We start from the raw sequence: 21986 nt of genomic DNA on the forward strand, positions 1-21986 counted from the left end.
TAGTTGTATCGAAGTTGTGAATGAAAAATGATTTATTAAGACGTGCGTAAAGAGTTTCTGGCGCCGTTGCCTGAGATCACAATTTCGTGCACCAAGTTTTTGGCGCCGTTGCCGGGGATTGTTTGAGTTTGAACAACTGACGGTTCATCTTGTTGCTCAAATTAGGTAATTTTCTTTTTTTTTTTTTCCAAAAATGTTTCAAATTGGAGCTTTAGACTAAGAATACAAGATTCCTGGAATTCATATTAAAAAATTTTGAAATCCTTATTTTCTTTTTCCTATATGTTTTTTCGAAAAAAAATATACAAAAACCCAAAAAAATAAAAAAATTCATAAAAATAAAAAATATTACATGTTTCTTGTTTGAGTCTTGAGTCAAGTTGAAAGTTTGGTGTCAATTGCATATTCATCTTGCATTTTTCGAAAAATTCATGCATTCATAGTGTTCTTCATGATCTTCAAGTTGTTCTTGGTAAGTCTTCTTGTTTGATCTTGATGTTTTCATGTTTTGTGTCTTTTCTTGTTTTTCATATGCATTCTTGCAATCATAGTGTCTATACATGAAAAATTTTTAAGTTTGGTGTCTTGCATGTTTTCTTTGCATTAAAAATTTTTCAAAAATAAGTTCTTGATGTTCATCTTGACATTCAAAGTGTTCTTGGTGTTCATCTTGACATTCATAGCATTCTTGCATGCATTCATTGTTTTGATCCAAAATTTTCATGCATTGAGTCTTTTTCCTGTTTTTCCCTCTCATCATAAAAAATTCAAAAATAAAAAAAAAATAATCTTTCCCTTTTTCACTCATAAATTTCAAAAATTTGAGTTGACTTTTTCAAAACTTTTTAAAATCTAGTTGTTTTTATGAGTCAAATCAAATTTTTAATTTAAAAATCTTATCTTTTTCAAAATCTTTTTCAAAAATCAAATCTTTTTCATTTTTCATATTTATTTTCAAAAATTTTAAAAATATTTTTCAAACATCTTTTTCTTATCAATTAATGTTTTGATTCAAAAATTTTAAGTTTGTTACTTGCTTGTTAAGAAAGATTCAAACTTTGAGTTCTAGAATCATATCTTGTGATTTCTTGTGAATCAAGTCATTAATTATAATTTTAAAAATCAAATCTTTTTCAAAACTAATTTCAATCATATCTTTTCAAAAATATCTATTTATCTTATCTTTTTCAAAATTTGATTTTAAAATATCCTTTCTAACTTATTATCTTCTTATCTTTTCAAAATTGATTTTCAAATTTGTTTCAACTAACTAACTAACTTTTTGTTTGTTTCTTATCTTTTTCAAAACTACCTAACTAACTTTCTCTCTCTAATTTTTGAAAATATCTTCGCTCTTTTACAAAATTTTTTTTAATTAACTAATTATTTTAATTTTTGATTTTAATTCTCGAAAATTACTAACCTTTTTCAAAAACTATTTTCGAAAATCACTAACTCTTTTTCAAAAATTATTTTCGAAAATTCTCTCTCTCTCTTATCTCCTTCTATTTATTTATTCATCTACTAACACTTCATCTTACCCAAATTTGAACCCCCTCTTCCATCTGTGTTCGAATTTTTTCTTCTTCTTTTCTTCTACTCACACAGGGACCTCTATACTGTGGTAAAAAGGGCCCCTATTATTATTATTTTTCTATCCCTCTTTTTCATATGAGCAGGAGCAAGGACAAGAACATTCTTGTAGAAGCAGATCCAGAACCTGAAAGGACTCTGAAGAGGAAACTAAGAGAAGCTAAATTACAACAATCCAGCAAGCACCTTTCAGAAATTTTCGAACAAGAAGAGGAGATGGCAGCCGAAAATAATAATAATGCACGGAGGATGCTTGGTGACTTCACTGCACCTAATTCCAATTTACATGGAAGAAGCATCTCCATTCCTGCCATTGGAGCAAACAATTTTGAGTTGAAACCTCAATTAGTTTCTCTGATGCAGCAAAACTGTAAGTTTTATGGACTTCCATCTGAAGATCCTTTTTAGTTCTTAACTGAATTCTTGCAGATCTGTGATACTGTTAAGACTAATGGAGTAGATCCTGAAGTCTACAGGCTCATGCTTTTCCCTTTTGCTGTAAGAGACAGAGCTAGAGTATGGTTGGACTCTTAACCTAAGGATAGCCTGAACTCTTGGGATAAGCTGGTCAAGGCTTTCTTAGCCAAGTTCTTCCCTCCTCAAAAGCTGAGTAAGCTTAGAGTGGATGTTCAGACCTTCAGACAGAAAGAAGGTGAATCCCTCTATGAAGCTTGGGAGAGATACGAAGGACTGACCAAAAAGTGTCCTTCTGACATGCTTTCTGTAACGACCCAATTTTCAATATGTCTAGATCATACCGGAAACTGAGCGCTACCAATTTGTCTTCCTAATTATTATCTATTATTTATCATATGAGCCTGATTCGTTGTTAAACACGTAGTTAATTTGTGAGGTGTATTTTTTTTTTTGAAAACATTTGGATTAATAGACGGAATCACTCAAAATCAATTCACAAGTAATAACAGATAAAACAGTTATAAACAACCACACATAAATACATCACGAGTAGCTAGCAACATTCAGTTATCTAGCTTTTATTAGAGTATAGACCTTTAGTTAGAACACCCCTAGATATAGCTAGATATTAACTTTATACATATACATACATACAACATCCCAGGTCCTGACCTGTTCAAAGGTCTCTAAGCTGGCACCTAGGCTAGCCTAGACTCTATACTCACCTAGTCCCTCTAAACTACTAAAGCGAGGGAAAGTACGTTCTAGGTCTTCAAAACTCAAGTCAGGTGGAACGTCATCAGAAGATAGAACATCATCTGCTACTCCTCTGCACGATCAGACTTTTCCACAGGACGTCTCTCTGGTGCCTCATGAAGTAGCCACACAATAGGAATCTCGTACACCGGATTTAGGTTAAAGTGTGCATACGAACGGGGGTGCAGATGTTGGCTGGTCTCACAGTTATACATATAATCAGAGAACGATATTCACCCTAGACTCAGAAGACTGCCTAGAGTGGAATCCCTTTTTGCGTACAATCGTCAGCGAACTACAGAAAGGAACTCTTACTTCCATCTGAAGGGGAAAGGGAGAGAGAAGGGGTAAGAACTGGGGAGTTCTTAGTAGGGTCGGGGTTATTAGTTAAGTTCATTTATTTGGGGTCGATTAGTAGACGAGTAACATAATATAGCGAAGCAGTAAATAGAAGATAAAGATAGAAAGAGAAAGTAGAAAGAACAGAAAGTAGAACACAAACAAAAGAATACAAGAAAATAAAGCACAAAAATAGCATACGAGCAGACAAACATAAAGAAGTAGATCACACACAGAAAGGAATGCAACAGAGAATGATGCGCAGACAAGAATGATGCATGTCTAGCCCTAGCGCAGGCCATGAGCTCATGTGTCGGTTGGCTGCCCGCAATCCCGACATTTATCCGGTCACGAGTAATCCCGATTTCCTGAATGCGATTTTCCGTTCCTAAATAAATGCGCATATAATAATAGCCGCTCATTTGAGACAGCCTCTGCTTACTGCAGGAAAATATATATACTCTGCTCTGCTCTTGGGAAGCGGAAAATAGCTGTAGGTAACTTAGTTTCCCTACAGAAGCTCTGGGTTGCATCAAGCAACTAATATATATATAAATATAGCTCTGGGTTGCATCAAGCAACTAATATATATAAATATAGCTCTTTGTTATATTACTCTTCTCTTTATATCTCTTTACTCTATTCTAGTTTCTCTTTTCTCTGTATCTCTTTACTCTGTTTTAATTACTCTGTTCTCTGTATCTCTTTTCTCTTCTCTGATTACTCTTTTCATCTGTATCTATATTACTCTTTTTCTCTTTATCTCTTTACTTTACTCTGGTTACTCTGTTTTCTGTGTTTCTCTACTCTACTCTGATTTCTCTGCTTAACGTATGTATTTAAAGTTTATGTAAATTTCGGTATGAATAGTTCGCCTGTCCCAAGTATAGGTTCATTAAGTCTATACTGAAACAGTTTAACTTTTAATATAATACCTAACCTTAGTCGCAACTCAAGTACTAACTAAGTTGCCCTAGTTCGTTCACTAGTCTCTGTCTGTTTTTCTGTCATTAAAACTTTACAGACTTTTCTTTGGTGTTTATCTTTTCTTTAACTTTTTATCTTTTATTTATCTTTACCTCACTAATATGTTCTTACCACTCCCTAGGTGTTTTATGAAGGTAATTATGAGATTCTGCGCTTAAAGTTGTCTTTCTAAAGCTTTTACAGAAAACTGCCTTTTCTGTATTATTTTATTATTTTTATTAAAATATTATTTTTAATTAAATATTATTATTTAATATTTTATTATTATTTATTATTTTATTAATATATTTTCGAAAATTAACTTTACTTTAACCTTTAACCTTTAAAATTCACTTTTTACCACCCGTAACTTTTAATATTTCTACTTTTACCATTCTAACTTCCAGAAATTACCATATAACCCCTTAAACACCAAAAATTTTACTTCCTTGCCCTTTTATGAATCAAAAAGGTGTTCTTCATTGTTCTTCACCACACTCAAAGTGTTCTTCATGTTCTTCATAAATTCTTCATATTCTTTCTCTGTTTTTACCCGTTTTTCAGTCTTTTCAGCAACCGATTTTTACCATAATTCAAAATAAATTTCCAGCCACTAAAACCCCATCTTTTCTACATGATTTTAACACAAATTGAACCTCAATTTAAGCTCTAGGGTTTCGTTTTCCAGCTGCCACAAGAACACACATTCATAGCTTGAATTTCATCAAATTTCATCAAATTTTCACCAAAATTTCAACAAGAATTACTCATACAAACAATCAATTTCAAGCACAGCCAAACCATATCATAATCACACAACTCAAACACAATCAATCAAGATTAAATTCGTCAATACCTACCTTGATTTGCTGCTCCAAATCCAGTTAAACTTTCAGGTGGTCCTTAAGCACTTTTTCCTCCTAAATCACATCAAGAACAACTTTAAATCCAAAAACTCTCAACTGACCAAATCTCACTCAGTATGTTAGGAAGAGATATCTCACCTTAGACTTGCTGGAAATTCACGTTTTTTGGCCCTCAAGTCAAGTTAAGCATGATTCCTAAGGAAGAACATCAAGAAAACACATGTTTTGCATGGTTTTCCTTGAAAACCGAATTGAAATGGGAGGGAGACAGCCATCTCACCTTATTTCCAGCCTTGATATGTTATATGGTTATGTAGAGGAAGAAGAGAGGATCATTTTGGTGAAATCGGAATTTTGATTTGAGTTTTAGTTCAGAAGAAATCAAGCTTTGAAGATTAAGTGTTCATGAAAGTTTCTCTCTTTTCTCTCTTGTTATTTTCGGCCAAAATGATGAAATGAGACAGCCTTGGAGGTCTTGGGGGTGTAAGGTGAGTTGTTATTGGTTGGCTTGGAGGTGGATTAAAATAATATTAAAATATCTCTGGTGTACAACTACTAAAACTAGGTGTACCGGAACACTCGTAAAAACATCTCTAAAAATTATTTTCTGAGCTACTAGCATAAATGACACTAGTAACATATTTATTATGAGAATAGAACATGTATAATGAGGCCTTAGCATTGCTAAATTCATCAGAGAGTGCTGGTGCTAAGCTGCACTAGTAAACCGTAAACCCGGTTAAACCGATTTTCTGTTTTTAACAAAAACAGACCAGATAACCTTATAATGTCATTCAAGCATTTTCTAATACTAATATAATGATAATATTATACTATTATCTCTCTCCTCTCATGAATCGAGTCCGGTTCGTCAAACAGAGACTATTTACGAAAATCAGAATCAAAACTGCCAACCGATACGGTTCAAAAACTAGGTTCTTCGCGATTGTATTATCGAGCTTGCCTTAAAGGAGGTTCTAGCTTAAGGATGACATAATGATAATGAGGATTGAGATGCTTGATGATATAGCAGAGGTGTTCCCTTTGCTGATCTTCTGGAGAAATCCGTACTTTCAGAAAAGATCTCATGTACTCGAAAATAAGGGTTGTTACATTCTACCCTCCTAAAAGAAAATTTTGCCCTCAAAATTTCAGTTACCTAGGAATAAATGCGGGTAATCAACTTTCATCTTATCTTCCAGTTCCCAAGTGTGCTCTTCCTCTCCTCTTGGTTCCCATGCTACTTTGACTAAGCGAACAGTCTTGCCTTTTAGCTGCTTATCACTTCTTTCTACGATTTGAACCGGTGATGCTTGATATGTCAAATCATTTCATAACTGTACTGTCTCTGGTTGTAAAATGTGACTCTTGTCGGGAATATATTTCTTAAGTTGCCAGACATGAAAAACATCATGAAGGTTTGATAAATAAGGAGGAAGGACTATTTGATGAACTACTAGACCGACTCTTTTAAGTATTTGGAAAGGTTCTATGTATCATGGGTTAAGCTTTTTAGTCTTAAGGACTTTACCTATTCCAGTAATCGAGGTTACTTCTAGAAATACATAGTTTCCGTCACTAAACTCTAAGGGTCTACATCTATTATCGGCATAGCTCTTTTGGCGGCCTTATGCTGTCTGGATCTTCCGACGAATCTCCTTTATCTTCTCAATGGTTTCTTACACTAAGTCTGGACCTAAGACACTAGCTTCTCCGTCATCATTCCAACACAATGGTGTCTGACATCTCCTTCCGTAGAGAGCTTCATATGGTGCCATCCCGATACTTTGTTGGTAACTGTTGTTGTAGACGAACTGGACCAATGGCAAATACCTATCCCAACTGCCCTGGTTATCCATCACACAAGATCTTAACATGTTTTCCAACGTCTGGATTGTCTGCTCTGATTGTCCGTCTATCTGAGGATGGTATGCTATACTCGTGTGCAATTCTATTTCCAATGCTTTCTGAAAAGCTCTCCAGAATCTGGATGTAAACATCGGATCTCGATCTGAAACAATTAACAAAGGTATCCCGTGCAATCGTATGATTTCTTGAATATATATCCGTGCCAGCCTTTCTAAAGTATAGTCAACTCGAATCAGAAGGAAGTGCGCTGACTTTGTCAACCTGTCCATAATTACCCAAATGGCATCGTGTCCTGTTGAGGTTCTTGGCAATCTCGTGACAAAATTCATAGTAATCTGCTCCCATTTCCATTGTGGTATTTCTAAGGGTTGCAGGGTTCTTGACAGCTTCTGATGTTCCACCTTCATCTTCTGGCAGGTTAAACATTTTGAGACATAATCAGCTACTTCTTTCTTTAAGCTCGGCCACTAGAACATTTGTTTTAAATCTCGATACATCTTTGTCACTCCAGGATGCATAGAAAGTCTACTTTGGTGAGCTTCAGCAAGAATCTTTTGTCGCAATTCTCCAGAGTTAGGCACACAAATTCTTTTCTTGTACCTCCATAAGCCACTACGATCCTATCTCACAGCTTCTTCAGCTCTGCAAGCAATGGTGACATCCAGTACAGTGCTATGGAAATCGGTCCGGCTCCAGGTACTAGATCAATGCTGAATTCTATCTCTCGCTGAGGAGGAGACTCAGGTATGTCATCCAAGAAAACATCAGGAAATTCCTTCATCATTTAGATTCGTTCTAAGCTTAATTCACTATCATTCGAGCTAGCTGCTAACAGAACGTACTCCTCACAATCACTCCCGCCTAAGGTAACTCTTACAGAATTCAGATATAAGGTGTGGGATAGAAATGGTTTAGTACATAGACTATCAGATGGAATAACAGTAGTTCTTTTAAAATAATCAAGGAAAACATGATACTTAGATAACCAATCTAATCCTAAAATAACTTCTAAACCATATGGAGGCAAACAGATTAGATAGTGTATAAAAGTCCTGTTCCTAATAGCGAATGGTACTTGCAGGCACACTAAACTGGTCAAAGCATTTTGGGATGCAGGTGTATAGACAATCAAGTAAAAATTCAATTTAAAGAAATATAATCCTAACTCGTGAGCAATAGTTAGAGAAATAAAGAATGCGATGCACCCGAATCATACAGTACAGTTAGAAATCGATTCTTAACATAACCTGACCTTGAATGAGGGCGTTTGATTGCACAACATCATCAATAGTGATAGCAAACACTCGTCCTTGTTGCTGGGTTCTAACTGAATTTTGAGTAAATCCCTTCGGACAATCCTTGGCAACGTGTCCAAGTTCTCCACAAGCATAGCAGTTAGGTGATCCAAACTGGCAAGACATGTTACTATGCTCTTTTCCGCATTGCTTACATGCAGGGTTTATGTAAGCCTGACGGGCTCGTTTACCATTGCCTTGCCTTACTTTACCTCCATTCTTACCCGTAAGGCGAGCAGTAATGTTACCAACTTATAGGTTCTTATGCTGTCATATGCCACGCGCTTTAAAATGCACCCTTCTTCCAGCTGCCTAATGATTGCTAAGACGCCTTGGTGGAAATCCTTGGTAACTCACCTTGGCCACATTCACTTTCTTAATACATTCTTCTACTAACTTACTCTTGTTGACTAATTCAGCAAAATTACGTATCTCCAGCAAAACCATTGAACTCATCAGATCATCACGAAGGCCTCCTTCAAACTTCAAGCACTTCCATTCTTCAAAGTCAGTAGGACTCCCTTGACAGATCTTAGAGAAACGACACAAGTCATCGGACTTACGGGCATACTTAGCAATAGTCATATCCCATTGTTTCAACTGCATAAGCTCCATCTCCTTAGCATCTCGTGCTGCTCCCAGAAAATACTTTTTATAAAATTCGTCCCTAAAGATATCCTAAGGAATGTCATTTTCATTCTGTTGTAGCAGTCGCTGTATCCCCTGCCACCAGTACCCAGCTTCTCCCTCGAGCATATAAGTAGCAAACTCCACGTGCTGTCCTTCCGAAACATGTTGCGCTCTCAGTGATCGTTCAATACCTCGAAACCAATTATCAGCGTCAGTCGCAACGAGTGTACCCTTGAACTTAGGCGGATTAACCTTCAGAAATGTCGCAAGGGTCATAGGTCTTTCAAGATGCCCCAAGTTATTCTCATCATTCCCACTATCTTCTCCATGTTCATTCTCATTTCCATTCTCACTCCGAGACGTTCAACAGCCCTAGCCGCTGCTACAGCAGCTTCACGCACTACTTCAGCCACGTTGTTCATGGTAGCCATAAACGTTTTCTGTTCCCTCTCGTAGTTAACATTAGGAATTCCTTCCCGTACGCCTCGTCTCCGTGAACCCATTGTAGTCTTCTTCACACCAAACAATCATTGTTAAGGTGATCAGTCTTAACACTTCAAGTCAAGTGTGAACATTCCCAAAATGAAAACACAGAGACAATCATGCAACATATATCACTGGGATATCCTATACGCATGAGACACACAACAGAGTATGCAATGAAGCATAGTCAGTCCACTCCCCAGGCTCTACTGGGAACGAACTGCTCTGATACCAAATTGTAACGATCCAATTTTCAATATGTCTAGATCATACCGGAAACTGAGCGCTACCAATTTGTCTTCCTAATTATTATCTATTATTTATCATATGAGCCTGATTCATTGTTAAACGCGTAGTTAATTTGTGAGGTGTACTTTTTTTTTTGAAAACATTTGGATTAATAGACGGAATCACTCAAAATCAATTCACAAGTAATAACAGATAAAACAGTTATAAACAACCACACATAAATACATCACGAGTAGCTAGCAACATTCAGTTATCTAGCTTTTATTAGAGTATAGACCTTTAGTTAGAACACCCCTAGATATAGCTAGATATTAACTTTATACATATACATACATAAAACATCCCAGGTCCTGACCTGTTCAAAGGTCTCTAAGCTGGCACCTAGGCTAGCCTAGACTCTATACTCACCTAGTCCCTCTAAACTACTAAAGCGAGGGAAAGTACGTTCTAGGTCTTCAAAACTCAAGTCAGGTGAAACGTCATCAGAAGATAGAACATCATCTGCTACTCCTCTGCATGATTAGACTTTTCCACAGGACGTCTCTCTGGTGCCTCATGAAGTAGCCACACAATAGGAATCTCGTACACCGGATTTAGGTTAAAGTGCGCATACAAACGGGGGTGCAGATGTTGGCTGGTCTCAAAGTTATACATATAATCAAAGAACGATATTCACCCTAGACTCAGAAGACTGCCTAGAGCGGAATCCCTTTTTGCGTACAATCGTCAGCGAACTACGGAAAGGAACTCTTACTTCCATATGAAGGGGAAAGGGAGAGAGAAGGGGTAAGAACTGGGGAGTTCTTGGTAGGGTCGGGGTTATTAGTTAAGTTTATTTATTTGGGGTCGATTAGTAAACGAGTAACATAATATAGCGAAGCAGTAAATAGAAGATAAAGATAGAAAGAGAAAGTAGAAAGAACAGAAAGTAGAACACAAACAAAAGAATACAAGAAAATAAAGCACAAAAATAGCATACGATCAGACAAACATAAAGAAGTAGATCACACATAGAAAGGAATGCAACAGAGAATGATGCGCAGACAAGAATGATGCATGTCTAGCCCTAGCGCAGGCCATGAGCTCATGTGTCGGTTGGCTGCCCGCAATCCCGACATTTATCCGGTCACGAGTAATCCCGATTTCCCGAATGCGATTTTTCGTTCCTAAATAAATGCGCATATAATAATAGCCGCTCATTTGAGACAGCCTCTGCTTACTGCAGGAAAATATATATACTCTGCTCTGCTCTGGGGAAGCGGAAAATAGCTGTAGGTAACTTAGTTTCCCTACAGAAGCTCTGGGTTGCATTAAGCAACTAATATATATTAAATATAGCTCTGGGTTGCATCAAGCAACTAATATATATATAAATATAGCTCTGGGTTGCATCAAGCAACTAATATATATAAATATAGCTCTTTATTATATTACTCTTCTCTTTATATCTCTTTACTCTGTTCTGGTTTCTATTTTCTCTGTATCTCTTTACTCTGTTTTAATTACTCTGTTCTCTGTATCTCTTTTCTCTTCTCTGATTACTCTTTTCATCTGTATCTATATTACTCTTTTTCTCTTTATCTCTTTACTTTACTCTGGTTACTCTGTTTTCTGTGTTTCTCTACTCTACTCTGATTTTTCTGCTTAACGTATGTATTTAAAGTTTATGTAAATTTCGGTATGAATAGTTCGCCTGTCCCAAGTATAGGTTCATTAAGTCTATACTGAAACAATTTAACTTTTCATATAATACCTAACCCTAGTCGCAACTCAAGTACTAACTAAGTTGCCCTAGTTCGTTCACTAGTCTTTGTCTGTTTTTCTGTCATTAAAACTTTACAGACTTTTCTTTGGTGTTTATCTTTTCTTTAACTTTTTATCTTTTATTTATCTTTACCTCACTAATATGTTCTTACCACTCCCTAGGTGTTTTATGAAGGTAATTATGAGATTCTGCGCTTAAAGTTGTCTTTCTAAACCTTTTACAGAAAACTGCCTTTTCTGCATTATTTTATTATTTTTATTAAAATATTATTTTTAATTAAATAATATTATTTAATATTTTATTATTATTTATTATTTTATTAATATATTTTCGAAAATTAACTTTACTTTAACCTTTAACCTTTAAAATTCACTTTTTACTACCCGTAACTTTTAATATTTCTACTTTTACCATCCTAACTTCCAGAAATTACCATATAACCCCTTAAACACCAAAAATTTTACTTCCTTGCCCTTTTATGAATCAAAAAGGTGTTCTTCATTGTTCTTCACCACACTCAAAGTGTTCTTCATATTCTTCATAAATTCTTCATATTCTTTCTCTGTTTTTACCCATTTTTCAGTCTTTTCAGCAACCGATTTTTACCATAATTCAAAATAAATTTCCAGCCACTAAAACCCCATCTTTTCTACATGATTTTAACACAAATTGAACCTCAATTTAAGCTCTAGGGTTTCGTTTTCCAGCTGCCACAAGAACACACATTCATAGCTTGAATTTCATCAAATTTCATCAAATTTTCACCAAAATTTCAACAAGAATTACTCATACAAACAATCAATTTCAAGCACAGCCAAACCATATCATAATCACACAACTCAAACACAATCAATCAAGATTAAATTCGTCAATCCCTACCTTGATTTGCTGCTCCAAATCCGGTTAAACTTTCAGGTGGTCCTTAAGCACTTTTTCCTCCTAAATCACATCAAGAACAACTTTAAATCCAAAAACTCTCAACTGACCAAATCTCACTCAGTATGTTAGGAAGAGATATCTCACCTTAGACTTGCTGGAAATTCACGTTTTTTGGCCCTCAAGTCAAGTTAAGCATGATTCCTAAGGAAGAACATCAAGAAAACACATGTTTTGCATGGTTTTCCTTGAAAACCAAATTGAAATGGGAGGGAGACAGCCATCTCACCTTATTTCCAGCCTTGATATGTTATATGGTTATGTAGAGGAAGAACAGAGGATCATTTTGGTGAAATCGGAATTTTGATTTGAGTTTTAGTTCAGAAGAAATCAAGCTTTGAAGATTAAGTGTTCATGAAAGTTTCTCTCTTTTCTCTCTTGTTATTTTCGGCAAAAATGATGAAATGAGACAGCCTTGGAGGTCTTGGGGGTGTAAGGTGAGTTTTTATTGGTTGGCTTGGAGGTGGATTAAAATAATATTAAAATATCTCAAGTGTATAACTACTAAAACTAGATGTATCGGAACACTCGTAAAAACATCTCTAAAAATTATTTTCTGAGCTACTAGCATAAATGACACTAGTAACATATTTATTATGAGAATAGAACATGTATAATGAGGCCTTAGCATTGCTAAATTCATCAGAGAGTGCTGGTGCTAAGCTGCACCAGTAAACCGTAAACCCGGTTAAACCGATTTTCTGTTTTTAACAAAAACAGACCAGATAACCTTATAATGTCATTGGAGCATTTTTTAATACTAATATAATGATAATATTATACTATTATCTCTCTCCTCTCATGAATCGAGTCCGGTTCGTCAAACAGAGACTATTTACGAAATCAGAATCAAAACTGCCAACCGATACGGTTCAAAAACTAGGTTCTTCGCGATTGTATTATCGAGCTTGCCTCAAAGGAGGTTCTAGCTTAAGGATAATATAATGATAATGAGGATTGAGATGCTTGATGATATAGCAGAGGTGTTCCCTTTGCTGATCTTCTGGAGAAATCCGTACTTTCAGAAAAGATCTCATGTACTCGAAAATCAGGGTTGTTACACTTTCAGAATGGACCATCCTGGATATTTTCTATGATGGTCTGTCTGAATTAGCTAAGATGTCATTGGATACTTCTACAGGTGGATCCATTCACCTAAAGAAAACGCCTGCAGAAGCTCAAGAACTCATTGACATGGTTGCTAATAACCAGTTCATGTACACTTCTGAGAGGAATCTTGTGAGTAATGGGACGCCTATGAAGAAGGGAGTTCTTGAAATTGATACTCTGAATGTCATATTGGCTCAGAATAAAATATTGACTCAGCAAGTCAATATGATTTCTCAGAGTCTGAATGGAATGCAAGCTGCATCCAACAGTACTCAAGAGGCATCTTCTGAAGAAGAAGCTTATGATCCTGAAAACCCTGCAATAGCAGAGGTGAATTACATGGGTGAACCTTATGGGAACACCTATAACCCCTCATGGAGAAATCATCCAAATCTCTCATGGAAGGATCAAGAAAAGCCTCAACAAGGCTTTAATAATGGTGGAAGAAATAGGTTTAACAATAGTAAACCTTTTCCATCATCCACTCAGCAACAGACAGAGAACTCTGAACAAAATACCTCTAATTTAACAAACTTAGTCTCTGATCTATCTAAGGCCATTGTGAGTGTCATGAATGAAACAAGGTCTTCCATTAGAAATTTGGAAGCACAAGTGGGCCAGCTGAGTAAAAGGATCACTGAAATCCCTCCTAGTACTCTCCCAAGCAATACAGAAGAAAATCCAAAAGGAGAGTGCAAGGCCATTGACATAGTCAACACGGCCGAACCTGGAGAGGAAGGGGAGGATGTATATCCCAGTGAGGAAGACCTCCTGGGATGTCCAGTGATCAAAAAGGAGTTTCCCTTTGAGGAACCAAAGGAATCTGAGACTCATCTAGAGACCATAGAGATTACATTAAACCTCCTTATGCCCTTCATGAGCTCTGATGAGTATTCCTCTTCTGAAGAAAATGAGGATGTTACTGAAGAGCAAGTTTCCAAGTACCTTGGTGCAATCATGAAGCTGAATGCCAAATTATTTGGTATTGAGACTTGGGAGGATGAACCTCCCTTGTTCACCAATGAACTAAGTGATCTGGATCAACTGACATTGCCTCAGAAGAAACAGGATCCTGGAAAGTTCGTAATACCTTGTACCATAGGCAACATGATCTTTGAAAAGGCTCTGTGTGACCTTGGTTCAGGGATAAACCTCATGCCCCTCTCTGTAATAGAGAAACTGAAAATCTTTAGGGTGCAAGCTACTAAAATCTCGTTAGAGATGGCAGATAATTCAAGAAAACAGGCTTATGGACAAGTAGAGGACGTATTAGTAAAGGTTGAAGGCCTTTACATCCCTGCTGATTTCATAATCCTTGATACTAGGAAGGATGAGGATGAATCCATCATCCTTGGAAGACCTTTCCTAGCCACAGCAAGAGCTATGATTGATGTTCACAAAGGTGAATTAGTCCTTCAATTGAATTAGGACTCCCTTGTGTTTACAACTCAAGGTTACCCTTCTGTAAACATGGAAAAGAGGCACAGTAAGCTTCTCTCAAAACAGAGTCAACCAGAGCCCCACAGTCAAACTCTAAGTTTGGTGTTGGGAGGCCACAACCAAACTCTAAGTTTGGTGTTGAACTCCCATATCCAAACTCTAAGTTTGGTGTTGGGAAGTCTCAACAATGCTCTGAACATCTGTGAGGCTCCATGAGAGCCCACTGTCAAGCTATTGACATTAAAGAACCGCTTGTTGGGAGGCAACCCAATTTTTATTTATCTAATTTTATTTTTCTTGTTCTTTCATGTTTTATTAGGTTCATGATCATGTGGAGTCACAAAATAAATATAAAAATTGAAAACGGAATCAAAAATAGCAGAAGAAAAATCACACCCTGGAGGAAGACCTTACTGGCGTTCAACGCCAGAACAGAGCATGGTTCTGGCGCTGAACGCCCAAAATGGGTAGCATCTGGGCATTTGAATGCCAGAATTGCACCCTGGAGAAGAGCTGGCGCTGAACGCCCAGAACAAGCATGGTTCTGGCGTTCAACGCCAGAAATGGGCAACAAATGGGCGTTCAACGCCTAGAACAAGCACCAATCTGGCGCTGAACGCCCAGAGTTGTGTGCAAGGGCATTTTGCATGCCTAATTTGATGCAAGGTTGTAAATCCTTGAACACCTCAGGATCTGTGGACCCCACAGGATCCCCACCTACCTCCACTCACTTCTTCTCACCCCTCTTTCACACAATCCCATAAACAATCTTTCCCAAAACTCTTCACCAATCACCTCAATCTCTCTTCCCTATAACCACTTCACCACTCACATCCATCCACTCTTTCCCATAAACCTACCTCATAAACTCCACCTACCTTCGAAATTCAAAATCAATTTCCCACCCAAAACCCACGCTTATGGCCGAACCTAACCCCCCCTCCCTTCCTTATATAAAGCCCTCCATTCTTCTTCATTTTCACACAACACAACCCTCTCTTCCCCTTCTTGGCTGAATACACCCCTCCCCCCTCTCCCCCATATTTTCTTCTTCTTCTTCATCTATTCTTTCTTCTCTTGCTCGAGGGTGAGCAATATTCTAAGTTTGGTGTGGTAAAAGCATAAGCTTTTTGTTTTTCCATTACCATTGATGGCACCCAAGACCGCAGAATTCTCTAGAAAAGGGAAAGGTAAGACAAAAGCTTCCACCTCCGAGTCATGGGAGATGGAAAGATTCATCTCCAAAGCTTATCACGACCACTTCTATGATGTTGTGGCCAAGAAGAAGGTGATCCCCGAGGTCCCTTTCAAGCTCAAGAAGAATGAGTATCCGGAGATCCGACATGAAATCCAAAGAAGAGGTTGGGAAGTTCTAACAAACCCCATCCAACAAGTCGTCATCCTAATGGTTCAAGAGTTCTATGCTAATGCATGGATCACTAGGAACCATGATCAAAGTAAGAACCCAAACCCAAAGAATTATATTACAATGGTTCGGGGGAAATACCTAGATTTTAGTTCGGAAAATGTGAGGTTGGCGTTTAACTTGCCTATGATGCAAGGAGATGCACGCCCCTACACTAGAAGGGTCAACTTTAATCAAAGGTTGGACCAAGTCCTCATGGACATCTGTGTGGAAGGAGCTCAATGAAAAATTGACTCCAAAGGCAAGCCGGTTCAATTAAGAAGACTGGAGCTTAAGCCTGTGGCTAGAGGATGGTTGGAGTTCATCCAACGCTCCATCATCCCCACTAGCAACCGATCTGAAGTTACTGTGGATCGGGCCATCATGATTCATAGCATCATGATTGGAGAGGAAGTAGAAGTTCATGAAGTCATCTCCCTTGAATTCTACAAAATAGCCGAAAAGCCTTCTCCTGGGGCAAGGCTAGCTTTTCCTCATCTTATTTGCCATCTATGTTACTCAGCTGGAGCTTTCATAGAAGGAGACATTCCCATTGAGGAAGAGAAGCCCATCACTAAGAAAAGGATGGAGCAAGCAAGAGAGCCCATTCATGGATCTCAAGAGACGCATGAAGCTCATCACCATGAGATCCCGGAGATGCCTCAAATGCATTTTCCTCCACAAAACTATTGGGAGCAAATCAACACCTCCCTAGGAGAATTAAGTTCCAACATGGGACAATTAAGGGTGGAACATCAAGAGCACTCCATCATCCTTCATGAAATAAGAGAAGATCAAAAAGCAATGAGGGAGGAGCAACAAAGACAAGGAAGAGACATAGAAGAGCTCAAGGACATCATTGGTTCCTCAAGAAGGCAACGCCACCATCACTAAGGTGGACACATTCCTTGTTCTTATTTTCTGTTTTTCGTTTTCTTAATGTTAAGTGCTTATCCATGTTTGTGTCTTATTACATAATCATTAGTAGTTAGTAACTATGTCTTAAAGTTATGAATGTCCTATGAACCCATCACCTCTCTTAAATGAAAACTGTTTTAATTCAAAAGAACAAGAAGTACATGAGTTTCGAATTTATCCTTGAACTTAGTTTAATTATATTGATGTGGTGACAATACTTTTTGTTTTCTGAATGAATGCTTGAACAGTGCATATGTCTTTTGAAGTTGTTGTTTAAGAATGTTAAATATTTTGGCTCTTGAAAGAATGATGATAAGGAGACATGTTATTTGATAATCTGAAAAATCATAAAATTGATTCTTGAAGCAAGAAAAAGCAGCAAAGAAGAAAGCTTGTAGAAAAAAAAAAGAAAAAAAATATAGGCGAAAAAAAATAAAAATAAAAAGCAAGCAGAAAAAGCCAAAAGCTCTTAAAACCAAGAGGCAAGAGCAAAAATCCAATAACCCTTAAAACCAAAAGGCAAGGGTAAATAAAAAGGATCCCAAGGCTTTGAGCATCAGTGGATAAGAGGGCCTAAAGGAATAAAATCCTGGCCTAAGTGGTTAAACCAAGTTGTCCCTAACCATGTGCTTGTGGCATGAAGGTGTCAAGTGAAAACTTGAGACTGAGCGGTTAAAGTGAAGGTCCAAATCAAAAGAAGAGTGTGCTTAAGAACCCTGGACACCTCTAATTGGGGACTTTAGCAAAGCTGAATCACAATCTGAAAAGGTTCACCCAATTATGTGTCTGTGGCATTTATGTATCCGGTGGTAATACTGGAAAACAAAGTGCTTAGGGCCACGGACAAGACTCATAAAATAGCTGTGTTCAAGAATCATCATACTGAACTAGGAGAATCAATAACACTATCTGAACTCTGAGTTCTTATAGATGCCAATCATTCTGAACTTCAATGGATAAAGTGAGATGCCAAAACTATTCAAGAGGCTAAAAGCTACAAGTCCCGCTCATCTGATTGGAGCTATGTTTCATTGATAGTTTGGAATTTATAGTATATTCTCTTCCTTTTATCCTATTTGATTTTCAGTTGCTTGGGGACAAGCAACAATTTAAGTTTGGTGTTGTGATGAGCGGATAATTTATACGCTTTTTGGCATTGTTTTTAGTATGTTTTTAGTAGAATCTAGTTACTTTTAGGGATGTTTTCATTAGTTTTTATGTTAAATTCACATTTCTGGACTTTACTATGAGTTTGTGTTTTTTTCTGAGATTTCAGGTATTGTCTGGCTGAAATTGAGGGACTTGAGCAAAAATCAGATTCAGAGGTTGAAGAAGGATTGCTGATGTTGTTGGATTCTGACCTCCCTGCACTCAAAGTGGATTCTCTGGAGCTATAGAACTGAAAATGGCGCGCTTCCAATTGCGTTGGAACGTAGACATCCAGGGCTTTTCAGCAATATATAATAGTCCATACTTTGGCCGAGTTTAGATGACATAAAAGGGCGTTGAACGCCAGTTCTACGTTGCTGTTTGGAGTTAAACGCCAGAAACACGTCACAAGCCAGAGTTGAACGCCAGAAATACGTTACAGACTGGCGTTCAACTCCAAGATTGACCTCTACACGTGTAACATTCAAGCTCAGCCCAAGCACAAACCAAGTGGGTCCCGGAAGTGGATTTATGCATCAATTACTTACTTCTGTAAACCGTAGTAACTAGTTTAGTATAAATAGGACTTTTTACTATTGTATTAGACATCTTTGATCAGTTTTATGCTATCTTAGACTTTCATGGGGGCTGGCCATTCGGCCATGCCTGAACCATTATCACTTATGTATTTTCATACGGTAGAGTTTCTGCACTCCATAGATTAAGGTGTGGAGCTCTGCTGTTCCTCAATGATTAATGCAAAGTACTACTGTTTTTCTATTCAATTCAACTTATTCCGCTTCTAAGATATTCATTCGCACTTCAACCTGAATGTGATGAACGTGACAATCATCATCATTCCCCATGAACGCGTGCCTGACAACCACTTCCGTTCCACTTTAGATTGAATGAGTATCTCTTGGATCTCTTAATCAGAACCTTCGTGGTATATTAGCCGTGCTGTGACAGAGCATTTGGACCATTTTCACAAGAGGATGGGATGCAGCCATTGACAAGGGTGATGCCTCCAGACGATTAGCCATGCAGTGACAGCGCATCAGACCATTTTCCAGAGAGGATAAAAAGTAGCCATTGACAACGGTGATGACCTTACATAAATCCAGCCATGGAAAGGAGTAAGATTGATTGGATGAAGGCAGCAGGAAAGCAGAGGTTCAGAGGAACGAATGCATCTCTATACGCTTATCTGAAATTCTAACCAATAAATTACATAAGTATTTCTATCCTTATTTTCTATTTATTATTAATATTCGAAAACTCCATAACTATTTGATATCCGCCTGACTGAGATTTACAAGGTGACCATAGCTTGCTTCAAGCCGACAATCTCCGTGGGATCGACCCTTACTCACGTAAGGTTTATTACTTGGATGACCCAGTGCACTTGCTGGTTAGTTGTATCGAAGTTGTGAATGAAAAACGATTTATTAAGACGTGCGTATAGAGTTTCTGGCGCTGTTGCCTGAGATCACAATTTCGTGCACCAGTGAACATTAAGTTTGGGCTTCAAAAGTTGGCGCTAACGTTGGACTCCAAACAAGCGCTCACTAAGTGAACGACACGCTCACTAATTGAGCGTTTTCGGCCTCCAAAACAGCAAGACCATGCCTTCTTCAAAGAACCATAACTTGAGCTACAGATGTCCAATTGATGCGCTTCTAGTTGCATTGAAAAGCTGACATTCAGAGCTTTCCAACGATATATAAAAATTTATATTTGGTATGAAATTGAAGCATAAGTGATAGGCATCTTTAAGGCGAAAAAAATATACTTGGAGTAGCGTTCACTTTGGAAGTGAACGCCACGTTCACTCTTCTACCTTTTTCGTGGGTTTCACATCTTGGGAGAAAGCTTGTGTCATCACCAAGGAAGCAGTGCTCAAATATTGAGCATAGCTCTCAACCAAGGGAGCGTTAAGCACGCACCAAGAGGCAGCGCTCAAAAAGGGAGCGCTAAAGGAGGAACCAGCACACCAAAATTGGCACGTGAGGAAGCATGCAAGCAAAGTGAAAGTGGAGTTCACAAAGTGAACTGAACGCTCCACTGGGAGCACCAAATGCATCCAGATTCACTCTCATTCAAAGGCCAAACCAATCAAAGCCCATTGGACATGACTCAAAGGCATAAGAAACAATTAGAATAGGAATTTCATTTGAATTGTAATTTGTTTTCAATTTTAATTTCATTTTCATTTTTGTAAAGCCTATATAAAGGCATCAGTTTCATTTCATTGGAAAAAAAATTAGGCTGGCTCTGCTAGAGAGTAATAGGAGTAGGAGTAGGATAGAATAGAAAGCTCTCTTTGATACACTTTTCCTTTCTGCACTTTCTACATTTCAGTTCTATTGAATTTAGCTGATGCAATTTATAGTATATTCTCTTCTAATTGGAGCTAAGTTTCATTGATATTTTGGAATTTATAGTATATTTTCTTCTTTTTATCCTATTTGATTTGCAGTTGCTTGGGGACAAGCAACAATTTAAGTTTGGTGTTGTGATGAGCGGATAATTTATACGCTTTTTGGCATTGTTTTTAGGTAGTTTTTAGTATAATTTAGTTAGTTTTTACTATGTTTTCTTTAGTTTTAAAGCAAAATTCACATTTCTGGACTTTACTATGAGTTTGTGTGTTTTTCTATGATTTCAGGTATTTTCTGGCTGAAATTGAGGGACCTGAGCAAAAGTCTGATTCAGAGGCTGAAAAAGGACTGCAAATGTTGTTGGATTCTAATCTCCCTGCACTCGAAATGGATTTTATGGAGCTACAAAAACCCAATTGGTGTGCTCTTAATTGCGTTGGAAAGTAGACATCCAGGGCTTTCCAGAAATATATAATAGTCCATACTTTTTCTGAGTTTTGATGACGCAAACTGGCGTTCAAACGCCAACTTCCTGCCCTATTCTGAAGTTAAACGCCAGAAACAGGTTATAAACCAGAGTTAAACGCCACAAACAGGCTGCAACCTGGCGTTTAACTCCAAGAAGAGTCTCTAGACATGAAAACTTCAATGCTCAGCCCAAGCACACACCAAGTGGGCCCCAAAAGTGGATTTATGCACTATCTGCACTTAGTTACTTATTTTCTATAACCCTAGCTACTGGTTGAGTATAAAAACTACTTTTAGAGACTTATTTTATATCTTTGGAATGTTTAGTCCTTAGACAATGGAGGCTGGCCTCACAGCCATGTCTAGACCTTTCACTTATGTATTTTCAACGGTGGGGTTTCTATACCTCATAGATTAAGGTGTGGAGCTCTACTGTTCCTCATGAATTAATACAAAGTACTATTGTTTTTCTATTCAACTCAAGCTTATTCTTACTCTAAGATATTCATTCACACATAAAAACATGATGAATGTGATGATCAAGTGACACTCATCACCATTCTCACTTATAAATGCAGGCCTGACAAACACTTCCGTTCTACATGAAAACAAGCTTTAATACATATCTCTTAGCCTCCTGGTTCACGATCAGAGTCTTCGTGGTATAGGCTAGCACTATTGGTGGCTATTCCTGAGATCCGGAAAGTCTAAACCTTGTCTGTGGTATTCCGAGTAGGATCTGGGAAGGGATGACTATGACGAGCTTCAAACTCGCGAGTGTTGGGCGTAGTGACAGACGAAAAATGATCAATGGATCCTATTCCAACATGAGTGAGAACCGACAGATGATTAGCCGTGCGGTGACAGCGCATTTGGACTATTTTCATTGAGAGGACGGACGGTAGCCATTGACAACGGTGATTCTCCAACATACAGCTTGTCATGGAAAGG

At 37.6% G+C, this 21986-nt stretch overlaps 1 non-coding gene across 1 annotated transcript; it reads right to left on the bottom strand.

Annotated features, from left to right (window-relative positions):
* Positions 1 to 2205: 2205 nt before the first annotated feature.
* On the bottom strand, positions 2206 to 2313 carry LOC112787126 (small nucleolar RNA R71). The gene has a single exon (XR_003194557.1). It is a non-coding gene; the product is annotated as a small nucleolar RNA R71 (small nucleolar RNA).
* Positions 2314 to 21986: the final 19673 nt, after the last annotated feature.

Source organism: Arachis hypogaea, chromosome 20 (genome assembly GCF_003086295.3).
Source record: "Arachis hypogaea cultivar Tifrunner chromosome 20, arahy.Tifrunner.gnm2.J5K5, whole genome shotgun sequence".
Taxonomy (NCBI): Eukaryota; Viridiplantae; Streptophyta; class Magnoliopsida; order Fabales; family Fabaceae; genus Arachis; species Arachis hypogaea.